This window comes from Ischnura elegans, chromosome 8 (genome assembly GCF_921293095.1).
Source record: "Ischnura elegans chromosome 8, ioIscEleg1.1, whole genome shotgun sequence".
In the NCBI taxonomy this organism is placed as follows: Eukaryota; Metazoa; Arthropoda; class Insecta; order Odonata; family Coenagrionidae; genus Ischnura; species Ischnura elegans.
The window spans coordinates 69571702-69592317 of record NC_060253.1 but is presented as its reverse complement, the minus strand read 5'-3'; positions in this window follow the sequence as shown (position 1 = coordinate 69592317).

Genomic DNA, 20616 nt, shown 5'->3' with positions numbered 1-20616 from the left:
AAAAGGTATTTATCCTTCCTTTTTTTATTTTACTTTTTGGACTTTTGGAGCCGAAGTATGTGCGAGTTCGTGGGAATCGTCTGTTTGGGGCGAGGCCGTGTTGGGAGGGTTTTTGATGCAGGTAAACATAAAATGGGGGACATTTTTTAAGGGGATTTCTTGGGGAGAGGTTTAAGATGGCAATTTCGACGGGGTTATTCTATCCCGGAATAACGGGAGTTTGGACATCTCAATCCCGCAAATCCGGAATTTAAATTTCAGATTGTTTAGAACAATAATGTCGTATTCTTTATAAGCAATAATTGCTCAATCTACATATAATGTTATGAATCAAAATTAGCTCATTCAAATGGCTATTTTATGTCAATATTAAGAGCAAAAACCCGTTTCCCCGATACCATTAAGTTTTTTTTTTCAAATTCTAAGACATAAAACCAGTGATATCAAATTTTTTGACAAGTCATTCACGAAACCATCAGTTGTATTTTTAAATGCCGAGTCCCGCTAATAAATATGTTGGTTACTTGATCCTCTGTTTATATTGAGGTATGTTAATTAGTGTATTTACAAAATAAAATTTCTATATGATAAATATAATCGCATACCTACAGCGCTTTCATCCATCGGCAGTATACAATAAATATGATGTGTACATGGAGTTTGTATTATATTTTACGTTCACGTAGGTTATTATTTTAAAGGATTTTACATATTGAAAGCCCAAAGTCCACTAAAATGACCATAACAACACGCCACACGCAATTTTAATTTTAGTTGGCGAAAATATCCGTAATTTCAAATATATCAAGACATATAAGAGTGAAAGTTTGCGTAAATAATCAATCAAAGTATCAGTCAAATTTTTCCACTGCTAATATTTTCTCAAAATATGTCACCTGCAATGTTATGCTTAATGCTTGTGAGTGCCAAATATCATTTGATTCACGTGCGACGTAGCAAAATTGCTGTTGGGGGGAGATAAAAAAAAATTGCTCGAAAGCTCTTCCTGAATTAAATGCTGATATTACGGGACTGTCATTTTGACCGGGTATCCAAGCTTTGGAATGCCGAGATCTTGGAATCGTTGCCCTTGCAGGTCGTATTGTTGAGGAGAAAGATTCCTGTAATGTGAGCGGACGAGGAGGCAGAAGAAGAAAGTGGTGGGGTAGTTTGAGGGAGAGAGCGAGGGGTTAAAATGATAATAAAGAAGAAAAAACAACTTCTCAACCTTAAAAATAAATCCCTTTCCTCTTTCGCTCCCTTATTCGCAGACGCGAAAAAAACCAGTGCATCCGGCACCAAAAAATAGAGGAGGCGTAGGAGAGCGGTTTCCCCAGCCACAGACATTTTTATGCGTCCATGCACCGTGCACGCACGGGAAAAAAATAAATGAAGACGGTCGCCCGGAATAAAATAACAAAGCGCTTTACGTCCCCATGGTAACACCTCCCTTCCTCGTCTACCCCACCCCCTCTGCTTAACAATACGTCTGCCTCTCTATCCTGTCACCCATCGCTCTCACGTCCGCTATTTGACGAAAGCAGGAAAAGGGAAGTTTTACCGTAGAGTTTTAGGAGATTCGCAGAGGCAAGATTTATACATATTTTCCTATTTTTCATATAGATGATTAGATTTTCTTTTTTCTCTTGTCTTGGCCTCTTTTAATTAATGATTAAATAATTCCTGGAGTGTAGGTCATGTTATGCAAAAAGTTTAAAAGCCTTCATCAGGGCTATGATTGAAAAAATGAGAGTACAATAAAATAAAATAACATACAACATTGAAAAAAATGTTTTGTAACCTTTATTTATATATCAATATTGTACATTATTGTATTTTATTGTAGTCTCATTTTTTCATTCATAGCCCTGATGAAGGTTTTAAAATAAACCGAAACGTTGGCTAACAACTTTTTACATCACATGACCAATACTCCAGGAATTATTTAATAATTTTTCATTAATTTTTATTTTTTTATGTTAGTATATATATCAAATATATGATATAAAATTATATTATACGTATTTTATGGTGAATAAAAAGGAATAATATCAAAATGTTATGAATAAATAGTGCTGGGAATAAGAAATGGGGTTTTTCATTTATTTCGGTGATTCGAGATTCCTTAATCGCTGGTGTGGGATTGTACAATGAACCAAACTTTTATTCCGCTTGGTTGCATTTCCCTTCATGTGAAGACTCTACAGGAAACACATTACTAACGCTCATTAATTATTATTAACCATTGAAGACGAATGATTCAATTCATGCGGTTCACGATAATGAACCGTTCATAATGAACGATTCATTCACGAATGACACAGCTCTACTGGAAATAAGAGCGGAAAAAAATAACAAAAGAACGCAAGAGTGGCGATGCGGAAAAAAAAGAAATACGGAAGAGGGAAGGGTAAGGTTTTTCGGAGTTTAAGCCTCCGCATAAGTGCGGCCGTAAAAATCTCCGGGAAAACGGTAGGAGTATAGGGTGGTGGTGGACCATGTGGAGAGGGAATGTTTGTTATCCTCCCCATCCCACCCCCGCTCCTGCCCTCCTCTCTCCATCTCTCTTCACCTTTCAACCGACTCTGAATTTCCACCGTCCCGTGGGAAGACGATCTTTAAAAAAAATAGCAAGAAGGACCTCGCTATAGGTGGGTATCCATGGCTCTTCCCGCCGCTTCAACACCGCCTCCCTTTCCTACGTTCTCCCGTCCTTATATTCCGCCGGTTTTATGCGTTATTTTATTAAGGGTGCGCTAGACGCCATTCAGCTGTTCCTCCATTCCATTCAGAGTTCTCTCCGAAAAAAACCTTACCAACACCAGATTGACGGCCCATCAACTTATATAAGGTGAAACGAAAACTTTTGTTTCCATTTTATTCTATTTCATTTTATTTTTTAATACGGTTTTGGCGCGGACGTGGTGTATAAGGTAGTAGAAGGAGGAAGAGGGGTGGGTTAGGCCACCCTTATCCCTCAGCCATTACGTGAAGCGTATTTCTTTTTCCTGCGCCGGAGTCATGTATTTCAGGGGAAAGACTTTCACTACTCTACACTTTACGGCTAGAACGTAAATACTGGTGTTTTCTGAACCTGAGCTACACGTGTGTAGGTTTTGTAAGTTCGTTGCTCCTACAAGCGTGCCTTAAAGACAATGACGTAGTGTGGAAACGATTTTGAGGGAGAATGTTCCGAAAGGCCTCTAACTTCTTTTCACAACGCTCCGAGTGAAATTAATTCTTAGTGATTATAATGTATGAATATAAGTTAATGGAATAAATATTTATAAACCTATTCTGTGACGATTTTTTTTAACCAATATACAGTTCGTTCTGAAAGAGATGAATTTAAAAATAAAATAAGAAATTTATGGAGTATATATTTGCGCAATCGCTTTTAATTCTTCAAAATACTACTTCATAATTACAAAGAAACAAAAATTTACAAAATATTCTACCTTGGGAAATATGATTCAATATAATAAATAAGACAATTCTCGGCAGTACATTTTACAAAATATTTTCAAATAAATAGCTCATCTGTGATTCACCAAAGGTACATGTGCTCTTATATAATGAATAAAATGAATGAAAAGTATGTGAACAAAAAACCATTGCAAAATACAATAGGAATACAATTTTTTTAAATTATTCATCATCATACAGATTAGTTAACAATCCTAAGATAGGTTTGACGCCCTCCACTCAATTCTCCTATCAGCTATCTCCTATCTCCTATCTTTTCACACATACCAAATTCTTCTCTTTCACATTCTCTTTTACCTGTTTCATATATTTCATTCGAGATCTTCCTTTTCCATTCTTCCCAACGGCTTGTCATTCGACGGTTGTATTCATCAGGCCATCATGTCTCAAGATGTAGACTATAAGGTTGCTCCATCTTCTCATTAAAGATTTCTTGAGACTTCTCTCCTGCTCTTCTTTGGATTTTATAATTAGAAGGTATATAATTTTCTCATTACTAACTTGGTCGATACATTTGATCCTCATCATTCTTCTGTAGCACCACATTTCAAAGGCCTCTATCTTTGCTTCCTCCGCTGCTCTCAATGCCTATGTCTCACTTCCCTATAGAAGCATACTCGAGATGTATGCCCTTATAATTTGTTTCTTAACCTCCATGTTTTAGTTTACCGCTGTAAGCAGGTCTCTCTTTTAGTGAAATACTCTCTCCGCTTAGACTATTCTGCCGCTTTTTTTTCTGCTTCTCCCCTTCCTGTATTAAACATTAATTGTAATAAAATTCAATGTGCAGAAAAATGAAAGAGTGTACGCAATGAACGTAATCCGTGAAACCCTTTTTGCGGGTTTTTGAATTATGTGAGAATAACTTTATTCATGTGAGATTTTGAGAATCCCCAGGTCTCCTTTTCAAGTGTTCTAAGGCCGGCCACATACTGGACAGACAAAACATTTTTTGAGAAAAATTTTTGCCGAAAGACGTTTCGTGGGAGAGCAAAAATGTAGCGTCTGAGAAATATTTTAAAAAATTGGCGGGAAATCAAATCCGGTCAACTAACCGCAGTCTAGTGTAGTGAAAACGAAATGCGTGTGTGGCGCTAAAAATGGATGAGTAAGTCGATGTAGAAATGATAGCGTGCCTTCCGAAAGTAATTTAATTGAATTTTCTGAGCTGTTCCTATTGGTCGGAGTGAGTTCTTGAGAGAGAGAGAGAGTTAATCTTTAGCTAACGATCTGATCGTTGGATCATTCTTCCTCATAGAATGATCCTCCAAGATCGTTAGAATATTAATGGCTTTGCCTGGTTTCGCTTATCGTAGGGCCCTACTCGCTTCTATAGCGTTGAGGTGTTTTACCCGTCCCTTTCCTTCCACTCCTATCCTTTCCCAGAGGCGTTTTCGGGCTCCTATCGCGGCGGCGCCTCTTTCCTTTTCCCTTCCTCTCCAGCCCCTCCCCAGGTGATCGGTTCCCGGCCCCGGTGCGTTGTATCCCTGAAGGGTTCGCCCTGAACCCTCATACTCTCTGGTCGGAGTGAGATCCAACTACTTGTTGTAGGTGATGTCAACACTTAGCTTTACAATGTTACCAGTCTCAGTGCTCTCCAAGCTGAGGAAGCGGTAGGACGTCAAATATTGTAAATCACTGCGCGCCGACCGTGTCACGAAAAAAATGGAATCGACAATCTAGCAAAATTTATGTTCTCAATTTATGTATTTATGTAAAAATCTCTTGAGGAGAGAAAAAAATATTTGTGATGCTTACGGAGATTGGTCTTTCCTACTTACAAGTTTTGAGGTGATTAAAGGCCTTTAAGAAGGCCTCAGTCCGCGAGTTCCTGGCAATACACGAAGTTCAAACCCTCCCCAACCAACTATAATCCTGGAGTCACCCCAACAGACTTCTTTCTGCTACCTCAAGTTAAGGCAGCCCTGAAATGAACCCATTTCGCGCCCATAGAAGAGCTATTGCGAGCTGCTCCGCCATACCCCGCGCATGCACAAATGTGTTTGTCTTACCGCACTTTTGCTACCGACGAAATATTAGATGCGATCGCAAAAACACCCAAAGACGTCCTCAAAAAAAACATCGTGTCTGAAGGCTACGTCTCATTGGTGTGTGCACAATTATTACAAAAGAGTATCCTCAACATAGCCTCTATATGTGCTGTCAATCACCACGCATTTAAATGGGTTTACAAAAGTCATTACTTATTACGCTGACTGACAAATTGATCCGAGTTTCACGGGGAAATAAGGTATAATTAGGGGTGTTAAACGAAATGTATACAAGTACACATTGATAACTCTCACTCACTCCCATGGCCATTTATACTCCAGATGAAATTTAGCCTCACCAACTGTCTGCCTCCAACTCTTTCTCACTTCTGCATCCGCCTCGCTGACTCCCATTTTCCCCATATCAATCAGCACCTCATCATTCTATCTTTTTCTCGATCATCCTGGAGGTCGTCTTCCATCAGGGTTTTCTGCCTAAACTTGTTTTACAAGGGCCTCTTGCTCTCTTCGTATTATGTGCCCTGCCCATCGCAATCTGCGGCTCTTGGCTTCGGCTACTGCGTATGGCGAGTTGAAAAGGTTCCTGATTTCCCTATCGTGTTTTATTCTCCAGGTTCCGTTCTCTCTCATTGGACCAAAAACTTTCCTTAACACTTTATTTTCAAAGAAAATTAACTTCTCTTCCGTTCTTTTGTCGACAACCCATGATTCTGCTCCATAAAGAAGGATAGGTCTTGTTATGGTCTTCCTTTGATATGGTCCACGTATTGGTAAGAAGTATCAAATTCATAACTTTCAATGATATTCCTCGCAATTACAAACATTATACTGCAAAATTCCGGAAAAAAGTGGATCGCATTGTACTCACAACCGCGTCAGGCATATTCTAGAAAGCCGATGAAAAAGCTACAGAAGTGGCAGCAGAAATCCGCCTTCTATGGAATGGAATTGGGCCTCCTCTATGCATCTCTCTTGGCAAAAAGACCAAAAGACGTCTTTAGGCAAAACATCGAAGCCTTTGTCTAATCAGCGTGTGGTGCATTCATTTAACTGCGTGGTGTACTAGTCGCTTCGGACGTCTTTCGGCGAAACGTTTATTCAAAAAACGTTTTGCCCAACCAGTGTGCGGCCGGCCTTGACTCACATCCCTCTTATTAACCACGTTTCCTCTCGTTTCAAGGTTGAACTTTTTATTCTCATCCCAACCGACGCGCTCTTCGAGTTCGCTTATCCGTCCCCTATCCCATTATGGCGCATCTGGTGGCCACCTTATCTAACCGCAAGCTCCCTTCGAGTGCTATCGCGCCCTTTTCCTCGCACGGCCTCTCGTCGCTGCAAGGGGTGGCGAGCAAAGAGGGCGAGATGCACTTCCGGCGTTGCACACACGACCCACACACGCGAGCATCGAAAAACCGCAAGGCAGTCCTCTCCCTTTCTCCTCGCCCCCCCCCCCTCCTCTCCATTGAGTGGCTAATTACGCCGGTGGTCGAAATCGCTCGTGGCTTTGTCGGACTGCGCTCCTTCGCTCTTAGCGACTTGTCCCCGATGTCGTAACATGGCCGCCCTTTGGGTGGCCCAAAACAAAAATGTTTGCACATATGCCAGCCAGATGATCGTTTCGGTGCCGAAGAAAAGTGTCATTCGTGAAGGAATCATAGAATAGCAATCATATCCTTGTGTAGGCTTTCGCGGATTCATCTCTGCAGACGACAGTTTCGCCGGCATAGCAGCAGGCTTCGCCAGCGAAACTGTCGTCTGCAGAGATGAATCTACGCGGTAGTAACCCCGAAAACCAGCCTGCTTAATACTCACCACACCGCGAAAGCCTACACAATGATATGATTGCTGTTATAACGTAGATTTCCGCGGCGATGGTTTGATCTCTGCATTTCTTCAGGGTTTCTTCCGCGTCAGCTTGTTTGTAGACAACAGTTTCTCTGGCTATCCTGCCAGCGTCTTCGGGTCGAAGGTGTCGGCTGTTGGTTTCTGCCTCGCGTATATAGTCCTACATCCAGCCTACACTATATAAGCGAAGCAGAAACCAACAGCCGACACCTTCGACCCGAAGACGCTGGCAGGATAGCCAGCGAAACTGTTGTCTACAAACAAGCTGACGCGGAAGAAACCCTGAAGAAATGCAGAGATATGATTGCCAATCTATAAATCTACGCGGTAGTAACCCCGAAAACCAGCCTACTAAATAGCCATCATATATTTATTGAGATATCTTAGATAGCAATTTTTGTTGAAATATGTATAGGCAGATGATTTTTTCGGTGCGGAAAGTGGTAGAAAATCTTGATTCGCGAAGGAATAACAAAATAATTGTAAGGAATTGCCTGCTTCGTCCCGGCGGCGGCCTCGGTAACGTCCTCGCCTGCTAAACCGAAGGTCGTGAGTTCGAGTCCCGCCTGGGTAAGTTACACTTATCCATGGAATTGGCATTTGTGAATGTCCTTCCTTTTAGATTATTGATTCCCCATTGAAAAGGCCGCAGATGAATCGCTAACTGCAGAAAATCATGATGTACAAGTTGGAATATTTGTCTTTTTTTCTTTCAGCAGTTTCTGGGTGCAAGACTCAACGTTTCCTACTAAAAGAAAACATGGCATGCTAATAACATCAAGCGGACATTTTGGTAGGAAACGTAGTCTTGCACCTAGCAACAGCTTAAAGAAAAAAAAAGAAAAATCGTCTTGACTAACACTTAACAAATAAAGGCTGAAACATTGAGCTTTGTCATATTGAAACTGGATGCGAATTATGAGTGGAAAAGTGCCTCACGCATCTAGAGGCGGTAGAGCAACCCTCTACTACATTCAACCATACTTCGTACTTGGCGAATGGTTCGAAACTAAACTATTCGAAGGTGAAGCTCGTGGTTCCCTCGTTGCGAAACATAATATGTGTTTCGTATCGTCCTAGAGGTTAAGTTTAGCTTCGACCCGGTGTAGTTTTGAATACGATTTCGTTTCGACCCTGAGTTTAGCTTACTCGGTTTTATTCTTAATCGTTTGGTTTCTTCATTTCGCTCCCGGGAATGGAACTAATTAAAATTTTACGTGTTTCGATTTTCGTTTAGTTCCGATTGCCATCCCTGTTCTTTCGCTACACGCCCTACACAGCGGCGTACTTTGCTTGCCGCTTAAACCGGTCCTGACCTTACCTTGACGCAGCTTTATGGTTAAGATCGAGTTTTTCAAGTTAAACGAGACATTGCAATATATACTCATTGTTGTATTATGAAGTGCCTGTTAATAATATTGATTGCCAATGATAATATTGTTGCAACAATTAAACGCGTCGTGTTCGAAAAAATCCTGTGAGAATGCACTGTCTCATTTAACTAATGTTAAGAACTTCTACCACGTCGCACTCCATATCATACAAGATATTGCGGCAATCAGTGACTTACGCAACTTATGGTGATAAAGTTACCTTTTACCAAGTGAGCCTTGATTTTGAATGAATTAAAAGGGTTTATTTTATAGCTTCTTTGACCTCAGCTCAACCGAAATATTTTCAAAGTTGAGAAAACTTATAGCAAGACTGAGCCACAGATAATGATCAATGCCTCTCACTAATATATTTAAGTAAGTCTGAAAATATAAATTTCGGGTATAATCAAAGAAGTATGAGCTATTTTGGCAATCAAATGGATGCAAATCATAATTGAAGTTAATATCACCTCTGAGACAAATAAATTACGGAAGGAAAAATGGAGAAAAATCTGTCATCAGCAATGGCCAAAGACATATAACTTATCCTATGTCTTTACCTTTGAAGTTCTACCATTGGTTTTCCTTAAGAAAAACAAAAATGACTATTAACTCTGGCATGGTTATATTCGATATTAGTCCTGATGATGCTGCGGTGAAGTGAAACATGTGCACTAATTTTGAAATGAACATTTACGTTTAAATGTGTACTGTACTTCATACCCATTCTTTTGCTTGTGGAAAATAATAATCCGATAATTTTGGCGCCCAATTTTGATGAAACATCATATCTAACTAATCACAAACTAAAAGCCTAATACAAACGTGCAACGCAATGCAATTTGTTACACACTGCAATTTGCTAACCTTAAAATAATTCATAGAGGTTTCGATAAAACATATGCTTTAAAAAATCCTTTTTTACGTTTTTAAAACCAAGGCTAAGAGACAATTGAATGGCAAAAAACTTCTAAATAAGTGCTTGAGTTATATTAATTGTACCGGTGTTACACGATAGAAAAAAAATATTTTTTGATGGGTTGATAGAATACGGACGGCCAAGATCTGAAGAGAAATTAATGGTTATCAAGCGAAGTCAATCGTGTAATCACTTTTTTCAGAGGGAAATGAAAATTGGGTTTGGAGAAACTGAACTCATGGATATGACTACAATGAACTCATATAGTTATGGAAATAAAACTCAGATTTTGGAAAAGGTAAATTCGGGTAGATATGATGCTGAATGCGAAGAAAAGCTGTGTGGATCATGAGTAGGCTTGGTGGGCAATGTAGACGAATTTGATTAGGTAAGGGAGATTTGCTAGGGAATATCCCTAGGATACTAGGTAACAGGTTAAGCATGCGTGTTTCCAATTTTACTCCAAGGAAAAATTACAGAATGGTATTCTTAATTAGGCTAACGATTGCTTCCAGCCAGCTATACCGATGCATATTTGACGTATGGCCCACTCTGAAATTTAAGTGTTAGGCAGTAAATGTTAAGGAATGGGCTTATTTATTTTAGCATGCTCCATCTCTTTTCATTCCCCGTATAATCTCAATGGGTACCAATGCTAGTATAGTAATGGAAAAATGTCGTTCAAAAAGGATCTTTGTAATCACAATGAAAAGATCGACTTTTCAATAAAAATCGGAATTTGAGTGAAAATATCAATTGATCAAAAAACCTGCTGTTATTTATAATAAATACAGTATGGACAAAACATCTTTATTATCCATTCAAAAAAATCCTAATGGGTACACATTTTAGCTATAGGTAAAACATCCAAAATAACTTGCTTAGAATATATGCATGATTTTAAGCATTAAAACTTTACAAATGTATGCATATAAAAGTTTGGTGATCACAGCATGGAACCATTCTGCTTCAAAAGAGTTTTTATGAAAGATCAATTGATGAGATACTTTCTTGATGATTAAGAGCGTGACTTCTCAATTTTAACCGACCAGATGACACTAACATAGGCCTGTAGTGGCGCAGCTGAGATAGCGTAAAATGTAAAAGATGGAAGTTGAAACTCGACCTTTCAACTTCGATCGAAACTGGATGATCACGGCTCGCATTCGATCTACTCTGTCTTCGATTATTAAAACTCTATTTTAATCGATATCGATTTTACTATCGATTCGCAAGTGAATTATTTTCATTGCATTGGCTTTTAATTTATGAATTCGGCTGTATGCTGGAGATATGTGTAAGACTAATTCAAAATATATTTTCGGGTAGAATTCTTTGAGAAATCGTGTCTCTCTCGCGTTATCCCAACGAATAATTTAAGGATGCAACTTCCTCGACTTGCGATATATATTACCACGTTTCCCCCGACATCACCTGGGTGTACCTGGGGACGTTGCGCCACAAATCCAGTCGCAGTGCATTGTGTGGATCTGCGAGCAGCTCTACGGCGCCGAACGGAATTCCTTGCCGTTATCAGCGGAACGCCGCACCGTCGCCCGGTAGTTGGCGTTGGTGACACTACGGTCTCGTGAGATTTAGGGATCCGCCTGTTGACCACGCGCTCACCTCTTCCGCTACGATAAAAAACCTGCCGCCTTTATTAGAAGCCGAGGGAGCATGGAACTACGGCGACACTGGCGCGAAAGATGTACAGTAAAACTCGCTTATAGCGAATTTCAGGGGACCATCGTTCTATTCTTTTATAAACGGGATTTCGTTATATCCATAGCAAAGGGTGTTTCCCTATATATATCATGGAATTAACCTAAAATATTCCGTAAATCGTCTAAAATATTCCGTTAAACCATCCTCACTAAAATTACCCACCCAAAATTACCCAAAAAAAGCCCACCCTGTCTAAAATTACCTGTAAAGGGATAGATTTTGAGATCAAATGTAGAACTAAGAGATGATAGCCACAGCTGAGAACGACTGATGCTAAGCTAAGGAACGGTTAAGTTGCAAAGATGGCCGTAAATTTTTTATAAAAGAGGAAATTATACCTCTAGGAACCAAAAAAATGGCATAGCATTGTATCCCGTATTCGTTGCATGTGGGAAATTAACATTGCTATCATAGAAAAGTCCAAGGGACCCGAAACTCACCTCCTTATAGACGGGATTTCGTTATACGCGTGATAGTTATAAGCGATTTTTACACTATATTAGTGGGCATTGTAACGGAACTAAGTAAATGAAACGCATCCGTGAGCAGCTAAGCCACTCTTTAAACTTAGAATAGATATGCATGAAGGACTGATAATCTCAACCAAAAGCTTCCTCTTCATTTGCAGTGAAGTTTTCTCGGGTGTCACACCGGGTCAGGTCCTCCATTTCTCCTTCCGGAAGGAGAAATGGAGGACCTGACCCGGTGTGAAACCCGAGAAAACTTCCCTGCAATTGTTCGCCGGGAAAAAGCCAAAAATTATATTCCTCTTCATTTTCTGATGGATCTCTTTGATGGTGATGCAGTATCAATTAATAACTCCTGAGAGCAACGTGATGATGTGACCTGAATACTGTATTTCCAATCCAAGCTACCGAATTCGTATAGTTCCAATAATATTGAGGGACTTTCGTAGAAATCATGTTACTTCTTAGGCGCTGTGGGGAGGAAACTTCAAAGGAAAGAAATATAAATAGTAATACGTTTTTTGTGCGATGTGTGTCATATTAGCCAAACGGGGCAGAATGTTCTATGCCAGAATAAAATAACACAAAAAGTGTTGAAAAACTTTGATGGAACATCATAACTGAGTGATTATTTCTGGTTGCCAACGATGAGACGATGTGAGACCGGTCATTTCTACAAAACAAGGTAATACATTTCTTTTCTCAATCTTCAAAGGGGCATAATTATTTATACCACGTGGTATTTATTATGCATAAAATTATGGTGCATTGTGAGTAAAAACATCACCCCACCACCGGTACGTACTTGCTACATAGATACGTTCATCATTTATCATTCAAAACTTTCCCTTTAGTTAAAAAGTATAGATCCTTGACAATTACTAGCATGTAAAATATCGCATATCGCCCAAGTGAATAGGTTTACCGATAAGGATTTTTTTTAGGCTGGACATTACACCAAAAATTCTGATGCAGGTTTATGGATAAATGAAATATCCCATACTAACCCACCGTTGGTCGCACGGCCTCTACCAGACGCCCAGCTATTTCCTTTTCGTAGCCCACATCGTGTTTTCACTATTAAAAAACTCACCTTCCTTGAATCTCATCATTTTAAGCTTCAGAACTAGTCACCAATGTGATTATATGTTTTGTCACATTCCTGGAAAAAATATTGATATTTTGTTGCTTTTGGGGTCTTGTAGACGCCGTGTGACAACGTAAGCTACAATATGTTATATGCTAATACCTTCGCGATATTCATTTCAAAGTTTTTTCTAGCGTTTATGATAAAAAAACTGCTATTTAAAGCATTTAATTTTGGTTATGCGTCTTATTCCTACAATTTTTTTATATTTTAATCAATTTAACACCTGAATGAAATTATTACTGCGAAGAATTTACTTTGGTTCCCACATAATTTGATTGAAGTTTGGGGTATAATACACCGTTTTTCCCTTTGCTACATACGTTTATGGTAGCTTATTACATTGATGTGGATGCATAACATTAACCGTAAACATACAGACTACAATTTTGTGATTGAATCTAATAATATCATTCCAATCTGATAGGAGATGTTTTGGTTCAGGTTAAACTGAACGCACTATCGATATAGAATAACACCAATATCAATTATTCTCATGACACCTGAATGAAACTTTTCTTGAAAAAAATTTACTATGGCTCTCACATAGTTTGAGTGAACTTTGGCGTATACTACCCCTACTTTGCTTTTCCCCTTCCCACGCATTATGGTGGCTTGCAGGGCGTAGAAGTAGGTGAAGTTGTATTGCATTAACCATAAATATACCTACGCGTAAAAATTTTGTAGTTGCATCAAATAATAAATTTTAAATCGTAGAGTAGAAAATGTTTTGGCTCAAGTTCAACTGAACACGTTTTCAAAAGAAAATACCTCCAAAATCAATAAAAAATGCTTCCTATTTCTAGATATTACTCCATGCAGGAGCATTTATGCCCAAATAATAATCTAGAGAAAGATCATATTTCCCAGAAACTTCGTGAAAGTATATTTTATAAAAAAATTGTCAAAAGAATTAGTGGCGGAACACATAAAAAAAGAGATCTCCGATCACTTTTTTACCAATACAATGGAAGATAAGAAAATAAGAACTCAGCATAATAATTAAAAATAATACCGAAGGTGCGTGCATATTTTTCCGAAAGGAGACTGAAGAAAATGGAAAAAAAACAATGTCGCAGCCCGAAAGAGGACGTCTATGGGCGAAAAAATCATTTAATGACTATATACAAATGTTATAATTGCAAAAATTTCATTTCCATCGATTATTCAGAAAATGCTTGTTGTTATTGTTCAAATAAAACAAGTTGATATAATTCTGATGCAATTAAAACTGTTAATATAAGCAACAAAATGAGTAGTATTAAATATTTTATCAATAAATGTCTCCATCATTTTTACCCATAAATTTGTTGCTCATGCATGAAGTTAAAAATTCTATGATTGATTTTTCGTATTCAAAACATTTCATTTCTGTTTGCATGCATTTATTTAAACATTGCTAAATGGTGTATGTGAGACGCCGCGCGGCAAATTAAGTTCGAAAATGTGATCAGACTGACGGAAGGTTTAAAATCATTCTCTACAAAGCTGCTATCTATAGCCCTGATCCCTTCTTTGCAGGGCAAAAACATAAACTTTGCATGAGAACATTTCTAATAGGTACTTTTCGGGCCAATTTTTAGCACTATCTGCGCTGTATTCATGCCTTTTTAGCAATGGTCGTTACATCGGCAGCAGATATCTTGCCTTCATGGATTGAGGAAAACAGGAAGATATTTGGAACACCTGCGGGGTTTGAAAATATAAACGATTCTGTGGTTATGCCATCGTAGTCTTTTTCACGATTCTATATAAGCAATACGAGTCAGTAAAATGATCGTTGGTATCGAAATTTCGTTCAAACCACCTAAAAACAAGTCATGATTGTAATGGTGTTCTGGAAAAACAGAACAGTTTCCTACGGACGAAAGTTCATGACGTAAAAATTATTTCCCAATTCATGAGAGAGCTTCAGGCCTTAAAGTAGTTTCGCAGCATGTACTTGGCTCGCAACACCACTAATATAGCATCGGAATGATCGTTAAATGTCGCAACTGGAATCTTAAAAGTGCTCCATTCTCCCAAAAGCCCCATTACTTTTAATCTCCAGCGATGCATTCTGCTTCGCTCTTCCTCACCATTACTTTGTCAACACGGGTTCATTCGTAGGAATTGCATGTCGTCAGCTCGCGAGCAATTAGTGGCTTGCATGAGCATTGAATTATTATCCATCACGAAGATTTGTGTAATAATCCCGTGAAATGAAGTCCAGCCGTGTTGAATTAAGCAAGTTGATTAATGGATTCCCTCCGCACTCTTCCCGTCCACGGTTGTTGAACCCACCACTCCCTTTCCTCTTTGTAGTAACATTCACGCGAGCACGTTATTTACCTCGGTGGAGAAGCGCGAGAATAATGCGATTTTCATGAAGTGATGGGCTTTGATGTTGGATGGAACTATAATTTTGAGGCACGCTCGAAAATGATTGGAAGAAGCAATATGCCTTGCACGCAAAGGACTACCATCCGAAGTATTGCGATAAAATGTTGTGGGATGGAAATTATTTTTTCCTTTTAATATCGAATAACCTGATATCTTCAGATCGGATCTTGTCCGTGAGAAAAGGATGGCGTGATATCCCAAAGAACTCTTCTGCTGAGTAAATTAGTACTCGGTGAGCTTAATTTTTTTTCTAGTTTCCAGAAGGCGAAATTGGAATGTGATGTTAGCTAAAAAAATTGTATCTGTGAATAAAAATATTTTTTGAAATGGAAATATACATATATTATTTATTAAGTTATTACGGTGCTTATTGCTGAATTTTGCTCGAAATTTTCAATCGATAGTCACTTTGAAATGCATAAATAGATTTCTTTGCCCTTAGCTCCCATCAGACGCTGAAGAGGTTGTTTTTTTCTTTCATTGTACAAATCATCGTGAGATAACTTATTTTCAAATTACTTCTGTTTTTACATCCTTAATTACCGCACTCATGTAACCCATACGCAGTCTTCCTTTGCCTTTCTCTCCATTCACTTGTTCTTCAAAAAGTTTATCCATCAGACAATCATACCCAGTAATCGCACAAATAATGAAGGAAATATAAGTTGCTCTGTTGTCTTTTCAAACTGAAATATCAGTTATTTCCTAGGTTTTTTGTAAAATATGATTGCAGGAAACTAAAATAAAAAGTTATTCAGTATGCACAATTATTGGAGAAATATTTTGGACGTTGAAGTTGCAGTTGTTCTTCGCCACCTTTAAGGTAAAAGTAATTTCCACTTAGTAAAATTGTGCTATTTTCCTTTGCTTTAACGTTAAATTAAAATAATTTTCAGAAATATGTTCTTAGACTAACAAAAATTTCATAAATATCCGGCATTTATTTAATGCCGCATTTAAATATAATGATATTCCAAGCTTCTAGTCAAGCCTAAACTCAGCAGAATCCTAACGGTCAGACGTAAATTTCCAACGAATTTTAAGTATCCACTGTTCTGAAGACATCGATGAGCTCGTCGTCCATGCTTCGCTAGTTTCTGAGGATACCATACTGGTAATAACACCCTGACACATGGCGACCGCGACGACCCGCTTTGAAGTGCAGAACGACCATTCATCCTAATGCGACGATTTCCATCGCCGTTAATATCCGTGAGATGACCAAGCCACCTTTACAGGGAAAGAATCGGTCATAAATTTGCCCACTGTTACGCCCTCCGCGAGCCAGTTGGTGGGGTTGGGGGAATACCAACGCGTCGGCTGACCTCTACTCAACAATTAAATATACATTGATCAAAATGTGGTGGGGATGAGGCAAGGGTTTATGGTTATGCATTTGACTTCCGTTGGTTTCCCGTGTCCAGGGAGAGAAAGAGAATTCGAAGCGTTACAAAATGGTTCACAGCTGCCTATTATGCACTTCCGGTCCGTAAGGAAGCGTTGCAGTAAGTCATCAAAAGGGCTCACTGCCTCAGCAAAAAGCGTCACTGTATACATTACGATTTCTCATTTTTTTCACCTTCCCTGTTAATGGCGCACTTCATTTTTTCACTGAATAGGTTTCAGTAAAGTAGGTTAGATTTGTAGCAAACTTATTAAGGCATTGCTAATTTTATTGTTGACAATGAGGAGGATTACACGTATTCCAATAGATTTCTACAATGATTTCATATCAATACGACTCCAAAAGTGGAGATATCACGTACGCATGTATAGTATTGCAAGCCAAAGATTAGTTTTTCTCCGAATCCCAAGATATTTATTTTAGTTTCCTGAGGCTATTCTTCCCCATGGCCTTCTTAATTCGGCCAAGGTGCTTGTTCCTTGGTCTTCCTCTGGAGACTTTTCCATTAATTTTTGTCTTATGTTTCCTACATAACTGCAGCGTCTCATTACGCGGCCATCCATCGCGTTCATTTTGTCTTCCAGTGATCGTATAAAACGAACGATATGAACATTATGGTCCTCTATCGTTAACTTTCGACAGCTTGCGTCACCGTATTCATGAATCAAATAGTTTAACGATGAAAATTCCGAACAATAAAAAGTTATAGTACCTTTTCACACGATTTATTCAATACGACCGGTTTCGTCGCAGAGGCGACATCATCAGGTACAGAAATCGTTATATTAACAGTTATTTTGTTGTTGTTTATGCGGTTGCTAATACGCGTTGGTAGGGGAGGGTTGCGTTGGGATTAAAACTGTTTAATTAAAATAACTGCTAATATAACGATTTCTGTACCCGATGATGTCGCCTCCGCGACGAAACCGGTCGTATTGAATAAATCGTGTGAATAGGTACCATAACTTTTTATCGTTCAGAATGGATTTTCACATGGTAAAGCCAGAAACAGTCGATAAAAATTCCAATGAATATTAGAGTTTTTTTCACTTACGCTTGCGTGACATTATTGATTAAGCTCAGAATACGCCTATGTATATACTGAGTTACATATTCATATTTACTGTAGGATGCAGGATGCAGTTTTGGCACAAAAAAGGGGAACGTACATATCTTTGCTATCGCTACTTTCGCTTTGAGAGCCATACGCTTTCCGCAAAGATGAGTCCCTCATGTCCAGATCACGAATTTAGATAATAATAATTATGATCTTGATAAAAACCACATTCACCTCCGTCATCTTTGGCGGAACAACGGAAGAGGATAATTGCGATCATTCGAAAAAAAAAACGATAGATTTTTTTGTCCAGTCTTGCGTCGAGGTATCTCACGAACGAAAATGGACATCACCTGTCCGAAAAGCGAGGTAATGATCAAGTGGTCATTTATTGCAGCGGCGTACAAGAGAAGCAGTGAATGAACGGGGGAAAGGGGTTTGGTAGAGTTATGATAGCGTTTAGTGACCGGAAAACGTTGTCCTTGGTCACTTCAAGACAAGATCGGAAGGAAGTGCAGGGAGTTGCATATGGAGGGTGCAACCGGATGGGAAAGAGTTCTCTCCTCGCGCCGCTTTTATTGATGGTATCCTGTACACTCGCCCGGGCAATGTTCACCTCTTCGTCGTATATAATTAAGAGAAGAGAAGGTTTGAGATGCTCACTTTATGCTCATTTACCACGAAACGGCTACAGATGCAGCTGCTTGAAAGAGCACGTTCGTATCGCGATTAAATACTGGTTCTCTCGTGCTACTGCCGACATTTTGGTGAATATATTTTTGTAAGACTGTCCTCCTAAGATATAAATTTAATTATTTTTGAAATGACTCCATTATGAAAGGCATACTTAACGTGGATAGTCTCTGTGAAGTACAGTTATGTGTTTACTCTGGGCCCGTTTCTTCATAGTGAATGACTGAGGGAAAGTTTATTATTTACGAGGGACGTTTTTTCTCAACCTCCGATAGCTCTGCAAAAACACCATACAAGTGACAGGCGGGTACTGCGCGCATAGGGCAACTGCGCATCCTCCGCACCACACGCTCAAGTTATTCCTGATCTTAAGTTTTAAGTCGAAGGTTAGTAGCAATCTCATTAACGACATTGCCTGAATGGATTCGCCCGCCAAGTGTGCGCTGAGGAGCGACAGCCAGAAAAATCGCCGAATGGCTTCAGCATTGACATGTCTCGACCTGTATCCTGATAATAGAGAATTTCTAATGCACTGTGGATAGAGTGTGAAACAGTGTGAAGCATTACGCCCATTCCCATTCAAAACCAAAGAGGAGAAATGCTGGCTTCAGGAAGTGTTCTGATACATGACAACGGCCGTCATCTCAGCGCTGATGCAGCCCAACTGCTCCTTGAGCAATTTTAATGGGACATTTTCGATCATCCGCCATGCAATGTCGACATAGTGCCATGTGACTTCCATCTTAACACTGAAGTGAAGAAGTGGCTAGGAGGGAAGGGTTATCAAATAGGCTTTGAGCTTCAGATCTAAGCAAAATTCATTGGAGGTCACTGACAGCAACATCTTCTGAAGAGGGTATAGTAAAACTTGTCCACAGGCACGACCTATACCTCAATTGACGTGGCGATTTTGTTGAATGGATACCACAGGTGTGTTCAGCTTTTAGCACTGAAATAAATTTTAATCATTCGCTTTGTCCTGTGGGCATGACTCATCAGAGGTTGAAAAAAACTTCCCTCATACATTTGTGTTCGCTAAATAACCTCATTCGACGCTAATGTGTGCTAGTGTAAACAGTGAGTAAAGTGTGCTATTTTGACACCAATTACAACAAAAATCACCCAATCACGGATTCAAACTACATCCTAAAGCCAATTTTAAGGTTAATTGACTTTCGTTTTAGACACTAGTGACAAAAGTGTGTGCACAATGCAACAGTAGTAATCTATATAAATATTACCCTCGTAATGTCTTTGATTTCCGTTTGTGGGCCCGTGCAACACGAAATTCTTATTGCTATGCTTGGGTGAATTATCTGGATATCATAATCATAATATAACAGTATTGCTCTTGTTAAGTGTCATAATTATAGTTTCATGATAATACATTCTGAATTTGCCCTTAAAGTGGTTTTGGCACAATGTCCCGCATAAATACTAAGTAGCGAGCCCATCATCCCATAATTAGCCGGAAACTGCCATTATAAATATTTTTTTCAATTATGTTCTTATTATGTTCATCCCATTTATTTCCTTTTGAAAAAGGACATTGATTTTTAACGTTTAAAAATTTACCGGTATTACGATTACATAAGAGTTAGTTATTCAAAACATATTGGCATCTTTTTTCGATACTGGTGCTCACAGTTAGTTTATTTTATTAAGTTGTGGCAAGGACCATAGTTTTGGGTTTGAATGTGTATTACATGAATTTGCGATGCTGATGTGTTACCAAATGCTTGAAATAAATAAATTTTTAACCTAAGACACCTGAATAGGAGCTGAAGAGTACATATGTATTAACTTGCAAATAAATTCACATGTAAGGAAAGAAAGGGATAGGAACATGTAATAGAAAAAGGACGAGGACAACGGTGCTGTGGTAGATGGAAAAAGCCAGAAATCAGAGGGCAAAAATGCGGCCTGACTGGGACTCGAACCCAGAACCTCCTGGTTGCCGGCCAGGTGCTCTACCAGTTGCGCTACCAGGACAAATATAATGTCATTAAGTTTTATAATGTTACATAACGATGAATTATTTAGTATTAAAGGAAGAAAAACCCTTAATATAATCTGAGCGTGAATAAAATAAATATATAAAAAAT